Genomic DNA, 6,000 nt, shown 5'->3' on the forward strand with positions numbered 1-6,000 from the left:
AGGGGAATTTAGAATGGCTAATCCACCTAATCAGCACATCTTTGGACACTAAGGGGCAATTTAGCAGCCAATCCACCCTAACCTACACATCTATGGACACAGTAAGAAGTCTCACAACACCAGGTTAAAGTCCAACAGGTTTATTTGGTAGCACAAGCTTTCAGAGGGCTGCCGTTTCATCAGGTGAGTGGAGAGTTGGGTTCACAAACACGGCAGATAGAAACACAAACTCAATTACAAGATAATGGTTGGAATGCGAGTCCTTACAGGTAATCAAGTCTTTACAGGTACAGACAATGTGAGTGGAGAGAGGTTTAAGCACAGGTTAAAGAGGTGTGATTTGTCTCCAGTCAGGACAGTTAGTGAGATTTTGCAAGCCCAGGCAAGTCATGGGGATTACAGATAGTGTGACATGAACCCAAGATCCCGGTTGAGGCCGTTCTTATGCGTGCGGAACTTGGCTATCGGTTTCTACTCAGTGATTCTGCGTTGTCGTGTGTCGTGAAGGCCGCCTTGGAGAACGCTTACCCAAAGATCAGAGGCTAAATGCCCGTGAGTGATAGTTATAAACTCAATCACAAGATAAAGGTTGGAACGGGAATCTTAACAGGTAATTAAGGTGCAGACAATGTGAGTGGAGAGAGGGTTAAGCACAGGTTAAAGAGATGTGTATTGTCTCCAGCCAGGGCAGTTAGTGAGATTTTGCAAACCCAGGCAAGTCGTGAGGGTTACATGAACCCAAGATCCTCGTTGAGGCCGTCCTCATATGTGCAGAACTTGGCTATCAGTCTCTGCTCAGCGACTCTGCGCTGTCGTGTGTCGTGAAGGCCGCCTTGGAGAACGCATACCCAAAGATCAGAGGCCGAATGCCCGTGACCGCTGAAGTGTTCGCCAACAGGAAGGGAACAGTCTTGCCTGGTGATTGTCGAGCGATGTTCATTCATCCGTTGTCGTAGCATCTGCATGGTCTCCCCAATGTACCATGCCTCGGGACATCCTTTCCTGCAGCGTATCAGGTAGACAACATTGGCCGAGTTGCAACAGTATGTACCATGTACCTGGTGGATGGTGTTCTCACGTGAGATGATGGAATCCATGTCAATGATCCATCATGTCTTGCAGAGATTGATGTGGCAGGGTTGTGCGGTGTCGTGGTCACTGTTCTCCTGAAGGCTGGGTAGTTTGCTGCAAACAATGGTCTGTTTAGGTTGCGTAACAGACACCTCGGAACATAACAGACACCTACAGACGCTCAAAGACGCCCTCATAAGGACAGGATATGGCGTTCGACTCATCAATCGACAGCTCCGATGTGCCACAGCAAAAATCCGCACCAATCTCCTCAGAAGACAAACACGGGACACAGCCACGACGTCTTCTCTGGAGCCTTCAACATGTCATCAATGAAGACGAACAACTCGCCAAAGCCATCCCCCACACCCAGTACTTGCCTTCAAACAAGTGTGCAACTGGATTCGATTCCTGGCTTGGGTGACCGTGGGGAGTGTGCACGTTCTCCCAGTGTCTACATGAGTTTGCTCCGGTTTCTGCCCACAGTCCGAAAGATGTGCTGGTTAGGTGCACTGGCCATGCTAAATTCTCCCTCAGTGTACCCGAGCAGGAGTGTGACGACTAGGGGATTTTCACAGTAACGACATTGCAGTGTTAATTTAAGCTTACTTGTGACACTAATAAAGGAATAAATTAAAAACCTTCAGTCTTCTAAACTCCATGGAATTCACATTTAGACTATTTAGTCCCTCTTGATAGGACAACCCTCACATCCCAGGAATTAACCTGTCGTATTTGGGTCTGGCACATGTATGGTTAATGTTGGACCGAGTACAGTGCTGCCCACACAGTGATGACCTGCACCCAAGGTCAGTGTTGGGCAGAGACATGTGTATGAGTAAACACAGAGGCTGCACCTCGTGTGTACCCTTTATTGTACATTTGTAAATAGTCCAAGGAGTTAATAACGACTCTCAATGAACCTACACATGACCCTATGACACTCCTTCCCCTGGGAGGAGCAAGACTGTGGACGGGATTCTCCAGTCTCGCGCGACCCCCTTCACCCCCCCGCCCCCCAACTCCCCTGCTGCAGTTGCCAGTGAGAATGGCGAATCTGGCCCTTGGCCATTTCTCCATTCGTCGCAGCGGGACTGGAGAGTGTCCAGCCCACAAGTATGAGGGACCCTCGGGGCAAGATTTCGCTGTGATCCCTGAGTTGAGACAAGTGAATGGACTGGGAGATCTGGAACAGTGAGACACTCAAACGTACATTTAATCGTTTCACATTTCAGAGGCAGTTTCTCCTTTGAGAAGGAGGGAGATTGTTTCATGTGGCCAAAGTCAAAAACAATTAGGAAATAAGTGAACATGGAGGATTTTCACTTGAAAGGCACATATTAAAACAAAAATAAATCAAAGATAATTGATCTCTTGATCCAATGCCGAATTTCAACCTATTCAGGCTTTGAAGAGGGGGTTTTCCTGCTCATCATGCATCGGATGAGGTACAAACTGATTGGAAAATCAATGGAACGGAAGGTTTCTCTTTTATTTATCAAAGCTCCGGCATTAAAAAGGGAAATGCCATGTCGATCAAAGCCACCAAACAGCTGCTGCTTCACCCTGTTGGGCCCTGTCTCTTTTATACTGGTGACATCCGCACTCCATCGCTGGGCCAGGCATGCAATCCGCAGAACAGTACAGAACAGGAACAGGCCCTTCGACCCTCCTGTGCCAATCGTGATGTCTGCCTAAACAAAAACCGTATGCGCTTATCCTTCCATTCCATCCGTATCCTTCCATTCCGTCCTATTCATGTACTCGTCTAGTTGCCCCTTAAATACCGTTCTTGTACCTGCTCCCACCACCTCCCCGGGCAGGCTGTTCCACCCTCTGTGTAAAAAAACTTGCCTCACACATCTCCTCTAAACTTTCCCCACACACCTTAAACCTATGTCCCCCAGCACTTGGTTTTTCCACCCTGGAAAAAAGCTTCTGACTATCTACTCTGTCCATGCCTCTTATAATCTTGTAGACTTCTATCAGGTCACCTCTCAACCTCCGTCAAACCAGTGAGAACAAACCAAGTTACTCCAACCTCTCCTCATAGCTAATACCCTCCATACCAGGGAACATCCTGGTAAATCTTTTCTGTACCCTCTCCAAAGCCTCCACATCCTTCTGGTAGTGTGGCGACCAGAATTGTACACAATATTCCAAACGAGGCCGAACTAAGGTTCTGTACAGCTGCAGTACGACCTGCCAATTTTTATACTCAATGCCCAGAATGATGAAGGCAAGCATGCCGAATACCTTCTTGACTACCTTCTCCACCTGCATTGCCACTTTCAGTGATCGGTGGACATTTACGTCCAGATCCCTCTGCCTGTCAATACCCGTATGCGCTTATCCTTCCATTCCATCCGTATCCTTCCATTCCGTCCTATTCATGTACTCGTCTAGTTGCCCCTTAAATACCGTTCTACAATTTACTGTATAATTCTTACACGCTCCTTCCAAAATGCATTATCTCACACTTGTCCGGATTAAACTCCATCTGCCATTTCTCCGCCCAAGTCTCCAACCAGTCTATATCTTGCTATATCCTCTGATAATCCTCTCGACTATCCGCCACTCCACCAATTTTTGTGTTGTCTGTGAACTTACTAATCAGACCAGCTACATTTTCCTCCAAATCATTTATATATACGATGAACAACAAAGGTCCCAGCACTGACCCCTGTGGAACACCGCTAGTCATAGCCTTCCATTCAGAAAAACACCCCTCTACTGCTCAAACACAGCAAAGAACAGAAAGCAAATGCATCATTGCAAGGAGGGTGTGCAAGTGAGTCGCCCAAACGAGCTTGAAGTTGTCGAGGCTTCTGCGTTCCAGTACTCTCTCACTCCTCCAACCCCCCTCCAGGGCTATGGACACAGAGGGAACAATTTCGGGACCGAGATGATAGATAGGTTTAAATGTCAACAAAGAATGACAAAGAAGTTGATAAAGAAGGGCAGGATAAACTATGAAGCTGGGCTAGCGCTTAATATAAAAAAAGGATAGCAAGAATTTTTATAAATACATAAAAAGGAAGAGGCTGGCTAGGGTGAACGTTGGACCCTTAGAGGATGAGAGGGGGGATTTAGTGGTAGGGGATGGGGAAATGGCTGAGGCCCTGAATAACTTTTTTGTTTCGGTCTTCACGGAGGAGGACGTGAATAATTTGCCGGGTGTTAGCGATGGAAAGATGGTAGGAGTGGAGGGCCTGAATGACATTATTGTTACTAGAGGCGGTGCTCGACAGACTGGAGGGACTGATTGTGGACAAGTCCCCAGGACCGGATGGAATGCATCCGAGGGTTCTGAAGGAAATGGCGGAGGTGATAGTGGATGCCTTGGTGATTATTTTCCAAACGTCGCTAGATTCCGGGGAAGTGCCGGAAGATTGGAAAACGGCTAATGTTACGCCGTTGTTTAAGAAGGGTGGCAGGCAAAAGGCGGGGAATTATAGGCCGGTTAGTTTAACGTCTATTGTAGGAAAAATGTTAGAATCTGTGATCAAGGAGAAAATAGCGAGGCATCTTGAGGAGAATTGTTTGGTAGAGCAGACGTAGCACGGTTTCGTTAAGGGGAAGTCGTGTCTGACGAATTTATTGGAGTTCTATGAGGATGTGTCTAGGGCGGTGGATAGAGGAGAGCCGGTGGATGTGGTGTCTCTCGATTTTCAGAAGGCATTTGACAAGGTGCCTCACAAGAGGTTATTGCAGAAGGTAAGGGGGCATGGAGTTGGGGGTAGGGTGTTAGCGTGGATAGAGGATTGGCTGTCAAATAGGAGGCAGAGAGTGGGGGTCAATGGGTGCTATTCGGATTGGCGGTTGGTGACTAGTGGAGTGCCCCAGGGGTCGGTGCTGGGGCCTCAGCTATTTACCATTTATATAGATGATCTGGAGGAGGGAACCGAGTGTATGGTGTCGAAATTTGCTGATGACACCAAGATTGGTGGAACGGCAAATTGTGCGGAGGATGTGGAGAGTCTGCAGAAGGATCTAGGTAGGCTGGGCGAATGGGCCAGGAACTGGCAAATGGAATTTAATGTTGGCAAGTGTGAGGTTGTCCACTTTGGTAGGAATAATGGTAGGAAGGACTATTACTTACGTGGCAAAAAACTGCAGCATGCGACGGTGCAGAGGGACCTCGGGGTCCTTGTGCATGAGTCCCAAAAACCCAGCCTGCAGGTGCAGCAGGTGGTCAGGAAGGCAAATGGGATGCTGGCCTTCATAGCGAGGGGGATTGAATATAAAAGTAGGGAGGTCTTGCTGCAGCTGTATAGGGCACTGGTGAGGCCACAGCTGGAGTACTATGTGCAGTTTTGGTCGCCGCACTTACGCAAGGATATTTTGGCCTTGGAGGGAGTGCAGAGGAGGTTCATTAGGCTGATTCCGGAGTTGAGGGGGTTGAACTATGAGGAGAGGCTGAATAAACTAGGCTTGTACTCGTTAGAGTTTAGAAGAATGAGGGGAGATCTCATTGAGACGTATAAGATGATGAATGGGATGGATAGGATAGAGGTGGAGAGGCTCTTCCCGCTCAGAAAGGACAGTAGGACTAGAGGGCACAGCCTCAAGATAAAGGGGGGGCGGTTTAGAACGGAGTTGAGGAGGAACTTCTTCACTCAAAGGGTGGTGAATCTCTGGAATTCTCTGCCCGTTGAAGTGGTGGAGGCTGCCTCGCTCAATATTTTTAAGACACGGGTTGATAGGTTTTTGATAGGCAAGGGGATTAAGGGTTATGGGGAGAGGGCGGGAATGTGGAACTGAGCCATGACAGATCAGCCATGATCTTATTGAACGGCGGGGCAGGCTCGAGGGGCTAGATGGCCTACTCCTGCTCCTATTTCTTATGTTCTTATGGGCATGAGGCAGGTGGAGCTATAGGCAGGGGAATGCCATTCAAATCAGCCATGATCTCATTGAATTTCACTG

Source organism: Carcharhinus amblyrhynchos, chromosome X, assembly GCF_965287045.1.
Source record: "Carcharhinus amblyrhynchos chromosome X, sCarAmb.v2.hapA, whole genome shotgun sequence".
Classification (NCBI taxonomy): Eukaryota; Metazoa; Chordata; class Chondrichthyes; order Carcharhiniformes; family Carcharhinidae; genus Carcharhinus; species Carcharhinus amblyrhynchos.